The 14,351-nt window shown below is 43.6% G+C and overlaps 1 pseudogene; it reads right to left on the bottom strand.

Moving 5' to 3' along the window:
* Nucleotides 1-11,582: 11,582 nt before the first annotated feature.
* LOC115322225 lies at nt 11,583-13,855 on the bottom strand (annotated as a pseudogene).
* Nucleotides 13,856-14,351: the final 496 nt, after the last annotated feature.

Below are 14,351 nucleotides of genomic sequence, written 5' to 3'. Positions count from 1 at the left end.
CAAGTTGCGTAAGTTCTGCCACTTTGCATAATTCTATGACTCCGTGAAGTGTGCGTTACTTTTTGCGCATGAGTCGCATTTTTAATAACTTGTCTTATTGCCCGCACAACAGGCTAACTCGCACCATAAAATCTTTGAGCTCGCCGAAATTAAAGGTTTCCGCTACTACTTGCTTTTCGTGAGCCGAAAACGTAGTGCTCTTACGTTTCATCACCCCATGAGCTAGGAACAATTAGACATAAATTAAAGGACGCATACTAGTCAGCGATGGTAAATATGATCTACCGTAGGTTTCAAATCACATACTGTTTCTAAAAATAATCAATTTGTTAGACCGGGAAGGGACGCCCTCTGTATTTTATTTTCTGTTCAGGCAGAATGCAAAGCAATCTACAGGAATAAAGTAAGACAGACTGAAGTGAGTTTTTGAAGTTTAGAGGGATTTTCTTAAGCATTCGGAATTTGTAAGGCATCCGAGACCAATTAGGGACAATTGCCGAAAACAAGTTGATGTTAGAGATCAGTCTAAAATAAAACATTATACTGAATATCAAAATTAAATTAATCGCTCAGGAAGCAAGTGTTTTACACGAAATCTAGAAACTTGCCGTAATAAATATAGTTTTAAAAGGTAAATTAGGCAATTACAAACAACCGTAAAGCCAGTTTGTCCTGCATATGGTTAATATTATAATGGATACGGTTCGATACAAGGCATGGGAAATGTTCCATCGCACTTATCAGATAAGAAGCCGAGTTAAACCTTAGATTTGAAAGAAAAGCGAGTTTTTATGACCACAATAGCGATGACTTTTACCTTTAAGCAACCATAATTACGTACTGGCCTGCAGACATATTTTTATTTTCAAAATAATAAAAATACAAAGACACAGATAATTCGGTCTCACGTTAAGTGCAAACTAAATATTGGCAGGCAGTTCAGAAGAAAAACAAATCAAGAGCCATCTTACTCTGTGGAGGTGGATGTCCAGCCAGGATGTTTAACACACGACGCAGACCCGCCCCGATGAGCCGAAAGAAACTAGACACGCGTGACGGGACCGAAACCCGACGGAAAGTAGACACGCGCGACGGGGACCGCCACTCCGGGAGAGCGGAAGGAAAGAAAACTAGGCACGCAAGCGCTTGGAATGACGACAAAGAGGGGTAGGTGCGAGCTTAGACATGGCCGACGTGGGTTGTACAGAGGCAAATCTCTGGGAAAACTTTATTATCTATTTGAGAGTTTAGTGATCTTAAAAATTGTGCATATTGACAACAAATCTAATAAATAGAACAACTGCTCGATCACCCAAGCATTACGGAGGATGCCGGGAATGGTATTCCACGCGCCGCACGTGCCGGCGTCTGCAGCCTTCTCTATACTGACAAAGCCTGGCATATCGCAACGAGAAGCGGCCGCCGAAATTGAAAAGGTAGAGCGGCACACAATGGATGAGAGGAGAGCACGTGACGGGTGCCCCGCTGCGGCGATATGCAGAAACACAGTTCACCCGTGCGACGGAATATCTGCTCGTGCTCCTCGTGTTCCACGCGCTGCCGTTTCTTTCCGCGTCGTGTCTGAAAACCATGTTTCGAATCCTCGCTGCTGAAAAAGTCTTACGCTGACGTCCAGGTTCCCCGAGAGATGGCTGCCAGATCCTCGCGCTCCGAATCTGCGGCCGGGCACTCTATGGCTCCGTCGTCGAACCGCCAGGCTTTGTGAGTAGAGATGTGTCCATGGCAGGCAGTAACAGTACCAAAGCAAAAGCCTAAAATAAATGGCATCTTGTACGCGCGTTCCTGAAGGCTTTATGTAGCTTATTTACTTCGAATCTTTTATAGAGGAAAGGCATGCGCGTGCGGCGCATGCGGCCGTGCGAGCGTAGAGTTTTTAACCAAGCATAAAAAAATCCACGGAACCCTTGCCATAAACAGCTTCGCTATAAAAAACAAGTAAAAGAAAAGGAAAAGAAACGAAATATATAGATTTAAACAAATATTTCTTTCAAAACCCTCAACATGAATATCGCATAATATTAAGGGTAAATTTAAAAATATATATATATATACGTAGGGAAATCGACAAATAACTGAATAAATAAATAAATAAGCTTTTTGGACAAAGGTTACTAAACGTATCAAAGATGTCTTCTAATAAGTTAAGAGATTGAGGCATTTCGGGGTCGGTGTTCTACATTTGCGGCCTCAAGAGGGGAAGAATAATCGTGGGTGGGAACTAGGTGGAGCTGGGTGAGTTGGCTGGCTCTCTACCTTTCAATCTTGTCAAACATAAAGAATTTGTGTTGAGTGCAAATATTTTGATTGTTTTGTTGCAATTACAAATGGCTCCATAAGTCTGGAAGTAGTTTATGTTACGGCCAATAAACAGGAAAGCTGCAATAAACTTCGCGGCCTTGATTGCAGCTTGTTTGTTCTTACAGGTGCACGGATAAAAGCAAAGCATATGCCATGGAGAGATGATCAATCTGCGACATCTAATCCTCCCCCCCCCCCCCCCCTTTCTCTGCACCTTCCTTGTATTCAAATTTCTATTTGATGCACTACGGTTGCAGTCATGTAAATCAACTTGTATGTCGTACCTATCTTCGTTCCTCATTTTCAGGTTTCGTAAATTTCGGAAGCGGAAAGGGATCGTCCCTTCAAGCCTACGACAAAAGGAGAAGTATTTAGGAATGGCACTGAGGAGCTGCGATTTGCCTTAAACCCTGAGCCGGAGGAAGTACACTGACTTCACCACTAGAGTGAGGCAATCCTTGATCGAATCTTGAATGACTACTCAAGTATGGGACAGTGCCCGGGACGCAATCTGTATATGTGTGAGTGAGAATGTCAGATCTCAGGACGAGAGGAAGGCAAAGGTGATATTTTGACTCTCACACTGAGGGTATTCGTTACCCTCTTCCCTCGGCAACACAAAATCCCAACAAGAAAATTATAACGAAAATAACCTGCAAAAGGAGCAGAAACTTTCTCATTACTGTGCTCTCTCACTGTTTTCTTGAGCAGAACGTTCTGTAAATATGTAGAACAAACAGAGATTATTGAGACATCCCCTTTCCAGACGTCCCTGACCGGAAATTTGGCCGGTTCCAAGGTCCAACGAAGCTAATTTTGGAGAAAACTCCTAATTTTAACATCGCTGTGGTCAGAAGTAGACGTCCACAAAAATATCACAAAAACCCTGCGCAGGTTTTAGGGCAAATTCTGGCACAGTAAATGACATGAAAAATATACCAATGTGCATTTGCGAAAAGAAAAAAAAATGTTGAAGGCGGGTTTTTGTTTGAAAGGAGGCAACCATTTAGATTCCACAAGGCTAGCTTGACTCATAGGTGTTTCCACTTGGTCAATCTACTGATGATATTTTTTTTAATACGATTGAAACTTCTTGGTGCAAACCGCAACATAGCTTTTAAGTATTACAACCCCCAGGCGATGGGTAAAAATCACCAATATACTAAGATGTCTCAAAAATAAATGACAATTATTTTTCTTAAAAAAAGTGCTTAGATAGGCACCGAGACCAAGGAACACAGAAATAAAAAGGCAAAATAACTCTTTATTCAACGAAACCAGAAAACATTGCCATGATAACTCAACAGATGTAACGACGATCACCTCCTTTCTTAACTCAATCTCTTCCTAAGCGAAAAACCTAGCCTCATTCTACACAGAAACATCTTTGTTAGGTAGCATAAAATAAAGCACACAAGGTCGCGTCACCCACTCTCTATGGCCACTTCGACAAAGGTTAAGAATTTCACGTGCATACTTTTATACGGCGCTTGTTATAATTTATTCAACGTAATTCTGGGGAAGTTAAACCCCGCAGCAGTACACAATTGTCACATTAAGCTATATGTGGATTTATTTCTAAGTATCGGTCCTTATTTTTACGCAACGTGTATGTTTTAAACAGCGGCAATTTAGACAACATCTTTTTCCTACAAACCAAACCGGTCACAATGAAAGCGTATCTGGTGCAGAATTACTGGTACACACTCCGCATCTTTGTCTTTGGATTTCTTTGCACAACCTGTATTTCTTAAATCAAAGGGAACATTCGCGTGATAGGAAGATGTGTACAAAAAAGGTTATAACATTAAACATGATGGATAGTAGTCTGACGTTGTGGATATTCTGTCAAAGTAGAGGATTACTCGCTTCAAAAGTTTCCGACTTTTTAAACTTCGATTTTCGAAGACGCCAGATACGCACGGTTTCTCAATACATACTCCCTAGAATAGCGTGCAATTCCGAATCGCTCTATCTGGCGATTAAGAGATAAAATAAGCCAGCGGTTCTCAACCATTGTTGTTCGGCGGACTCCTCGTGGATCTGAGGAGACGATGGAGGACTGTGTTTGTCGTGAGAGGAACTGAAAGATACGAGTAAATCATTATAAATATTTCATAAATGAATATAGCTAATGGCTAGTATGAAGTAGTCTCCTTTTATTAACATACACATGGGTAAGCTCACTTTAGCGCTATAACGGTTCTTTTCAATCTGAAAAAGAACAACTTTTATTGCCGGGCTTGAATGATGACGCAGGGTTTCACGGACACCTAAAATGCCTTCGCAGACTGCAAACAATCCGCGGGATGACCTACGCTAAGTAGAACAGGGCTTTTGTACTTTAGCATTAAAGATATTCAAAATTATTCCCAAATTCCAATGGCAGCTAATAAATAAATAAATGGTTTTACTGCTTTATTATTATTTTCCCAGCAAAGGCCTGAACTAGGTTTAAGCTAAAGATCCAAGTATTGCATGTAACTGTCCCTCGGACTTTAGACGAAAAACTTTCAGTTGGGAGCGCGTGCAGCCACTGATATTTTTAGAGATTCCGCTAAATAAACGTCGGAAAACAAACCAAAACATCGTTCACGTACTACTAGACTTTCGTTATGGAATCCATCCCGGATATATTCAAAGAACTGCAAGCTAGAGACCTCCGATAAGTTTCGGATAGAGCAGGAGATACCGCTAAACCGATACATACACCTTGTTCTTGCATAATATTCTGACTGCCATGTTCCGCTACACTTGAGTCAAGGTACTTCCACTAAGATTCTTACTAACCTACAAACTAAATACACGACTGTGACTAGAAATTGATCGGATGTTCTTTAAAAGAGACTGCCTACCCTAGTCAGTAAGGTCTTGTGCTCAAGGGAGTAATATGTATAGTTTATATATACGGAAAGCACCCTGGGAGGGGTGGTAAGTCATTCACTAGATCAGTGGTTCAAAACCATCGATGTTTCGTGGACTACTTGTGAGTCAGTGGAGATTATGGAGGACTGCGTTCATGGTGAGGGAAAGGAGAGGGTATTATGAGAATGATTTATTAAATGTATATATCTGAGGGCTGATTTGAAGTAGATTTATCTCATGGACACACACACGAGAAAACTCAACCGAAAATCATGTTTTCGCGGACCTCTAGATAGCCTTCGCGGACTCCAAAGGGTTTGCAGATCCCCATTTGAGAGCCGCTATTATAGATCATACGACCACCACAAAGATAAACGTTCTTAGCGAGAACGTTCTGTGCAAAGGAAATACATCGACTTCAGTTATGTGACCATCATGGAGATTGTCTTTTTATGTGCTTTGAAGGGAGCGCAATTCGGTGGGACTCAGCTCAAGCGCGTAACCTTGGTTAATTCTGAGAAGCCATTTTACCGCATAAGTCACGCTTTGAGTGCTCTAGCCCGTCACGCGGCGGCCCACTCAGTGCAACAAAGGCTACACTGAGTGGCTCTACTGAGAACAAAGACCGACGTGTATGGAGCCTACATTTGAAGAGCCGGAAGGGGGCGAATATTAATATGAGAAAAAAGAACGGGCTCGAGAAAAGGGGGCGGATGCTAAGCTTGGCTCTGGCAAAAGCGCCAAAGGTTAGGTTCAAAGAAAACCAACTTACCGAACACCCTTGGAATGTTTCAACAGACGGAACCTACAGAAAGCCTTCTCCAGTTATCAAACAAGCGCCGCACCCCAACCACAGCCGGATAGCATCCTGGACAAGCTGATCACTGCTAAAATGATTTCTTTCGGCTTTTAATTTTTTTTTAGAGCGCAGCTCTTAGGCGCCTTTTTACGTGTTCAGCGGCGTCGACGTCCGCGCGTTGCATTGTGGGACGCTGAAACGTCCCATAATGCAACGCTCGGGTCTCACTCATGGCCCACGTGCTGCATATGGGACGTTTCGGCGTAACCGCGCGGTGCATTATGGGACGTTTCGGCGTAACCGCGCAGAGCATTATGAAATGTTTCCCATAATGCACCGCGTGGTTACGCCGACGGCAAAGCCACACGTCACAAGTGTCGCGTGACGTCACGCCCCCATTGCGTCACATGTGACGTCACGAGTGACATCACGAGGGTCCCGCGCGTTGCATTATGGGAAACGTCCCATAATGAAACGGGAGGGTCACGAGTGAGAACCGCGAGTAGCATTACAGGACGTTTCCCATAATGACGTCACGCGTGGAGTCACGAGGGTCGCGAGTGATGCAAGGCATTGGTCTCACTCGTGACCCCCACGTTGAATTATGGGACGTTTCCCATAATGACGTCACACGTGATGTCGTGAGTGACGTCACGAGGTGCCCGCGCGTTGCATTATGGGAAACGTCCCATGATCGACCGCGCGGATGTCACTCGTGGTCCGCGCGGTCACCCCGTACCCTCCTGTCCGTGCCCCCCCCCCCCTCCTCGTCAAGAGCTGCGCTCTATTTCAGCATTACAGGGAGTCAGGGAGTTGTAAACATCTTTAATTTCTTTTTAACCTGCTTTTGGCGAAAATTACGAAACATGAGTATATTTTCGCCTCACATATGCGGATATCCCAATCGTTTCTTCCAAATTAAAAAAAAAGAACACAAAAAGCCGACATTCATGCGAAACATTAAAAGAAAAGCAAATCCCTACTGAAAAGAAAAAAAAAAACATTTGAAATTCAAACGGCTGGGAAACCGGTTGACCAGTTTGAATCAAATGGATGGCAAACCTGTCGTTTCGTTTGGATCAAACGTGATTATACAATACGGGTACCCGCTTGAAACGGTGCCCGTTTTAATACCGGTGCCCGTTTGACCAGGCATGTCACCACGCATTTGAACGCGCCATTCGAATAGGCAAATTATTCGCTAGCCTTAATGGGCATCGTCTGAAAGGTTGGTTATCGAAAATTTATTTAAGACGTCCCGAAACTCATAGACCTATTTCGAACATGGACGAAACACGTGCGAAAATCGTGCTCGCGCAGGTACTTGCAAGTGGGCAGGAAAACAGACACAAAAGATCGTGTTCAATTTGTCCAGAAGTTTATTACAACTTATTCCGTAAACAAGTACAAACGTGCAAGCGATCTGTGAAATGTGAAGAGGCACTCTAAGCTGTTATACAGGTGAGGTAATTTCAGACTATATGGCAGACTTTGATGCAAATTCTTTTCCCGGCTGCCGCAAGAATAGACGGTGCATAATTCTATGGATAATCTGGAAGAGTACGTGTAGAAGAACGGTCAACCGTTGCCAACAAGTACGTTTCAGTGCACTCACCATTATAATAGCTGACTTGAAAGATGTAATCCAAAATATATGTCGACACGGTCAAAGCAGGACAACCACAGAAACACAAAAACGAGAAGAAAGGCTCCTTGAAGTTTCAACACGATGCGACGCACAAGCTGTCATTTGTCGAACCCAACCGAACCGCAAAAATTCCTGACTTCTTTGAAGAATCGTTTGTTGCCGATATACGCGTAGGACTTCTCGAACACTGATAGGTTTGGTGCACATCCAATGCATTGTCGAGGACGACAGATCGAAGCAGGTAGGACGAGCGGAGTTAGAACTGCAACTGACCTGAAAAAAGCATGGTTTCCAGGTGATTGTACTCTGACCCGCCAAATTCTTATGAGATATAGCCCAAAAACAGCCAATGTCCATCCGAAAAAATAGCCAAAGAGTAGCAAAAAAAAAAAAAAAAGCTGCCCATTTGAAACGTTTGTTTTACGCATAAGATACGACATAATACATTTTTACACATAAATAAAAATATTCACACTACTAGCATCACTAGTTCGCACAACCAACGGCTAGAACACGGGTGCATTACTACGGACAAAACAGAACACGTGTCGTAGCCCCTTTTTTTCCTTTTTTTTTTGTCCCTAGTCTTTAAGATTTTAAAACATAAATAATGAACACCATGTTGTGTGCTCTGCAACGGGGCCGAAATGCCCCAGAAATGGCGTCGCTTGAACGTTCGGCGAACTTCCTGAAACGCTCGTACGAGGGCACTTCAATATACCTTTAATGGGACGCTTCGGGCGTATCGGGGTGTGGTGACCAGAATGACGTCACAGGAAAGCTATGCAGAATTAAACACAAAGTATAGATGCACGCCAATCAACAGACGACCTAACGGATGCGCTGAATAGATGCTGCTGGGGCCGCAAGGGATTGCGGCGTCACTGGTTGAGATGGAGGAATAACAGCGCACGCTTGCATTCCGACAAAATTCGAGGGTAAACAATTACACAAGGCGCGCAAAGAGCAGACGAATTTGCTTGCTGCCTCATACTTCCCGTATGGAAATCTTATATCTGGGCCATATCTGGCCATATCAAACATTATATGATTATATACGGCTTATATACAGACTTATCTGGCATATATACAGCCTGATATGGCGGATATACAGACTTATCTGGCGGCCGGTTTTCAATATATTAAAAAGTTTAAAAAAAATTCTTTGTTAGCAAACTCGGAATGACTTATTGTTCGCAAGGTAAATATTAGCACAAATAATCCCAAACTTCAGCTTTGACAAGCTTAAGTTTGAGATTATTTGTGCTAGTTTTCACGAGTATTTCAATGTAGCTTAATTATTTCAAAGTGTTAACATTACGCCCGAATAGACAGTTCGCTAAATCCCGTAAACGCCTCGGCCCGTACTCAAGGAATTATGCATGGGGACGGTGTTTCTTCAGCTGCCTAGTGATCAAAAATTTCGAGCAATTCTATGGTTACACAGATTTGAGTGTAACTTGGAGTCACATTGAACAAGTGTCGGACAGCACCCAAGTACCTGCCATACCACTTTTGAAATGTCCCGCTAATGTCAGTACTGTGCATTCCGTCCAACCTTCGACCTGGGTGAGCCGCAAACATATCTCTTACATTATTATCATTCTCATACAGCTTCAAAGACGCTGATATTACTTTAGAACCGCTAAAAATGACATAAACAGCTCCGCTGAATCCGAGCTAAATACCGGTTTTGGTAGTTGTGATTTCTCGGCTTTTAAGTAATTCCTGCTAAAACAACAATCACGAGAATGATAATATGGTAAGAGATTTCGGCGGCTCAGCCTGGTTGAAGTTTGGACAGAATGCACAGTATTATAAACGCTGTCATTGACGAGAAAATTTAAAAGTGATATGATACGTACTTGAGCCCTATGGGAAGCTTGTTCAGGGTGACTACGAATTACACTCGAAAGTGTGTAACTATAGAATTGGTCAAAACTAGCGATCACTATGGAGTTTCCATAGCTCCTCGAGTGCGGGCCGGGGCACTTCGGAGAATTCTAGAGAATAAAAATATATAAAGTGCTGATTTCAGGCTTGTGTACTTTTGAAATGCCTGGCCAGATCTGGAATTTCCTTACTTATCCAGATCTGGGATTTCCATTCCTGGCCAGGGGTATCTGGAGTTATGAGGCTATATCTGGCAGATATACCATATCAGGTTTTATGTGGAAAATTTTTGATATGGCCATATCTTAAATCTTCAGATCTGACCAGATATAAATTTTTGTAAGGGTTATCAGGGTTAACAGACTGAAGCGCTAAATGTTTACGTAACTTGCTCTAAAATTACCATATGTGAGCCTATAAACCACTGATCTCTGCTATAAACCCAAGTGCTTTGAGGCATTTTGGTGTGCCCAGCACGGGTCAGAAATAGCCCAATACTATCCAAATAGCCAACTACCATTTTTTCCCGCCAACTGCAAATAAAACTAGCCCAATTCGGCTATTTATAGCACAACCTGGCAACCATGAAAACAAGCAGACAAAGAAAAAGCGGCTGTCAGGCGCGCCCTTCCGGATCTCGATGCTTATCAGCGTGTAGCTCGCGCGCTGCTGCGGGTCACGTGACAGAGCTGACCAGAGAGGAGGGAAAAGGCAAGGTCAAGGCGCAGGACACCCCGTGACACCACTCCGCCCTTCTATAAAAACAGAAAAATCGCGGTTATTTTTTATTGCAGTCAATGCTAGGGGAGAGGGTGCGCCAACCGCTGTACCGCTGTACACGCGCTTTCCTCCTCTCTTCGAATTGCCACAGAAATTTAGCTACGCCGTGTTTGCATCCTCGGAAAGCAGGTGAATTTCTTCAGGACGCTTGAACGCTGGAAATGGAGGGCGCCCGCCTGAAGTTCGACTTGCGCCCGAGCGAAATGAGCACCCAGCGCGAGCTCGTAATTTGACTGCTGCAGCAGCGCGCCTGTTCTCGCAATGCTTGATGTTCGTGAAGCCACGTGTACGCGCGCTACCTTCGCTGAGTCTTGAATCGAGGCGAAACGGAGTTAAGAAGTATATTCTTTCACGCGGTCGCAACCTCTGCGAGAGAGATTTTTATCGAATAAGTAATTTGAGGCAAAAATAACGCCAAAGTTTTAAAATTCTGTCGACAATATCGGCTCGGCAACGTTGCAGTATAAGCGAACATCAGCGCAATAATAATAAAAAAATGCAAACCGTTTACAACTCCCTGTAACGTCGAATTAGAGAAAAAATTGTAAGGGTGCAGGCGAGCTGGTGGAAGTTAACCATAGTTTTGTTTAACCCGAGAATGGGGTATTTCGGAAAAGGGACGAGAAGAAAAGAGGCCACAAGGAGGCGACGTCTCAAACACAGCTAAGGATTTTATTCCATCGTATGCACTTTTATACACACCAGGTCCACACACCACCAACCAAGTCGACCAATGACAACATAACACCCGGAATACACTAAGCCAAACATAGGCCCAAAACATTACAAAAGAAAAATCTTTCAGCCAGACAAAAGGACAAGATAAGCCTCTGACTACACAAAGTCAACAAAGAACCGTTAAAAGGTTTTTTCAAACCCGCAAACACACGGAACCGAAGGGAAAGAGGGCATACAAGACCTAATTACACAAAGCCAAGCAACAAAACATTAAACTAGCCAGTACTTAGTCACCGTAAAGCAAAAAAAAAAAAAAAAACGGCAACCGGTCATTTTAACCTACACTACACATTGAAGGAAAGCGGCAGAGGGTAACCATGAACCAAAATACACAAAGGGGAGAATGCAAAAGTTCCAACCTCAACTACACACTTGAAAGAAGTAACAAGGAATACCAGAACAAACAATATGTCCTGCACCTGTACTGCATCTTTGTAGGCAGCGCACAAAGTGCTGGATAGCTAAAAAAAAAACAAAAAAAACGGGGGGTTTACATGTTTACATCTTGAGGAATTTTCTTGAGCTTTCTCCTAACATCTTGAGGAATTTTCTTGAGCTTTCTCCTAGATGCATTGATGGCTGGCTAATACAATTTCCCATCGACTTAATTCGGACTGTTTCCTTCACTACCCTTTTTATCTCATTCTCCTCTCGATGTATTACATCCGTTTCCGACCAAAACACCTTACAATTGTTGCACTCAGACACGTGCTTGGCGATCTCCGAGTTCGGTGCCCCGTTTTTTACATTTCTTTTATGCTCGGTCAGTCTGTCATTCACGCACCGCGAAGTTTGCCCCACATATCTAAAACCACATTCTAAGGGTATCTCATAGACTACACCTCCTTTGCAAGCCACTGACCTGTCCTGATGTTGCCTTCTGCATTCCTTTGGAGGTGCAAAGCACGGAGTCATCCTGTTTAATTTGTAATCAGATGAAAACACTACGTCAACTCCAAATCTGTGAGCACTCGCTTTAAGGTTATGCGAAACACTGTGGTAGTACGGGACTACGGCAACCTTTTTACTTCTTTCTCTCGTTGTTCCATTTCTCTCGCCGAAACTTGGGCAGAGCTGCCTCGTGATGAAAACTTTATCATAACCCGCCTCCTCTAACCTCACCCACTGCCTGTTGAGGGCTTGGCCTACATAATGAAGACATGACTTCTTTAGAGCTTTTCCGATTATTGATTTGACCACCCCAGCCTTCACAGTCTTTGAATGGCAGCTTCTTCTACTTAAAACTGGCTTTGCCGATTCTTTTCCGTACTCCCAGCACACTCCTTCTTGCACGTGAATACGTAAATCTAAAAACTGCAAAACTCCTCTGTCTGGCCCTTCAACAGTAAAGGTAAGTTCCGGTGCTGAGGCTCTCACCAGACTTTCTATTGCTCCCGTATCCTTCCCATGAAAGCTCATGACCACAATGTCATCAACATACCTTGTCACTAAAACTTCACCCGACCCCAAACTGCCAGCCTGTCCGAGATCGCGTTATCCAAAGAGTTTAAATAAATTTCTGCCAAAACAGGTGCCACCGCAGACCCAATACACACACCCTTCTTTTGAATCCACATGCGTTCCTTGAACTCCACTACCGTGGCTTTAAGATAAAGATCCAGGATCGCTAAAAAACTATCTACCGGAATCCCCGTACCTGATTGAAATTTTACCAAATTACGCTCCAAAACCTCTCTAACCCTACTCATCAACAGCTGTTTTTCAAGAGAGTAGTACAGATCTTTAATGTCCATCGAGATCAACGAGCATTGCCTCCCATGGTGAGCATCTAAAATCTGAACAAAATCGTCTGAGTTTCTTAACGAAAGACTGTTTTCCAATCTAGCGAAGTCTAAACCTTTTTGAAGAAACTTCGAAACCACGCTTTGCTACGTTCCGTTCTCATTAATAACCGTGCGGAACGGCATTTCGGGCTTGTGGTTCTTTAAGAAGAATTTTAAACTTAAAGTGCTTCTCGGCTGATTCAGGACTTTCCTGGCTAAGGTCTCTAAACCCTCGTCTTTAAGTGTAGCTGAGATGTCCTTCCGTAATTTTCCCAACTTGCCTTGCCATGCCATGAATACCGAGTCCAATGCCTCTGTTGACTTTTTTTCAAAAACCGCCAATGGAAGGACGGCAAACATACCGCTCTTATCGGTCTGTAACAATTCCAGTGATCTAGATTTAAAGTCCTTTCTTACTTCCGTGATAGCCTGAAACTTCCTCCTGTCTTTTTTATATGAATCATCCACCACTCTTTCCATTCTACTGACCGCGTAGTCCACAAAAGCAACCCTTTCGTCTAACCCTACTTTTCTAGCAATTGTCTGGATCGCGGAAAAAACATCTACTCTCGACGGTTTTACATTTACACAAAACTTCGGTCCTCCTCTCAACAATTCCTCCGTCCTCTCTGTAAATGCGACTTTACAAGGATTCACAATACCGCACCTCCGAGCCCCAGCGGATTGGTCACCATTCACAAAACTACAACTATTTCCAAACCCAACATTCGACCTTTTTACAGCGTCCAACACTAATCTTCGTCGCACATACCAGTTTCGTTCAAAATGCTGTCTTCTTCCTGTGTCCCACAGTCGAAACCTCTGGTGGTTCCTGTAACCCTCTCCGAGTAGAATCGTCCAAAGCCGAACCGATGCCCTGTTCAGCTCAAGCACCCTGGCACTTGTGGCATCCCTGTACGCCTTGATGATCTTCTTTTTGCAGCTCCAGGGAATCCGGGTCGTCGAAAGATGCCCGAAGAGCCCAGGGTCCACGTGGCGCTTTCTCAGAGAGATCCCGAAGAACGCCATGTCTGCCTGTAGGACGGCAAGGCGGCGTCCCAAAATGTCCAAAATCGTGTACGCTTGTACCAGTAGCGTAGTCGGTGGTGGGGAAAACGTGGGAACATACGAAAAAGGGAATAACCCTGCTTCTGGGATTGATAGTGAAAAAATTGTAAGGGTGCAGGCGAGCTGGTGGAAGTTAACCATAGTTTTGTTTAACCCGAGACTGGGGTATTTCGGAAAAGGGACGAGAAGAAAAGAGGCCACAAGGAGGCGACGTCTCAAACACAGCTAAGGATTTTATTCCATCGTATGCACTTTTATACACACCACGTCCACACACCACCAACCAAGTCGACGAATGACAACATAACACACGGAATACACTAAGTCAAACATAGGCCCAAAACATTACAAAAGAAAAATCTTTCAGCCAGACAAAAGGACAAGATAAGCCTCTGTCTACACAAAGTCAACAAAGAACCGTTAAAAGGTTTTTTCAAACCCGCAAACACACGAAAAC

This window comes from Ixodes scapularis, unplaced genomic scaffold (assembly GCF_016920785.2).
Source record: "Ixodes scapularis isolate PalLabHiFi unplaced genomic scaffold, ASM1692078v2 PGA_scaffold0__279_contigs__length_252992795, whole genome shotgun sequence".
NCBI classification, from domain to species: Eukaryota; Metazoa; Arthropoda; class Arachnida; order Ixodida; family Ixodidae; genus Ixodes; species Ixodes scapularis.
This window is presented reverse-complemented; position numbering and strand designations above follow the sequence as displayed.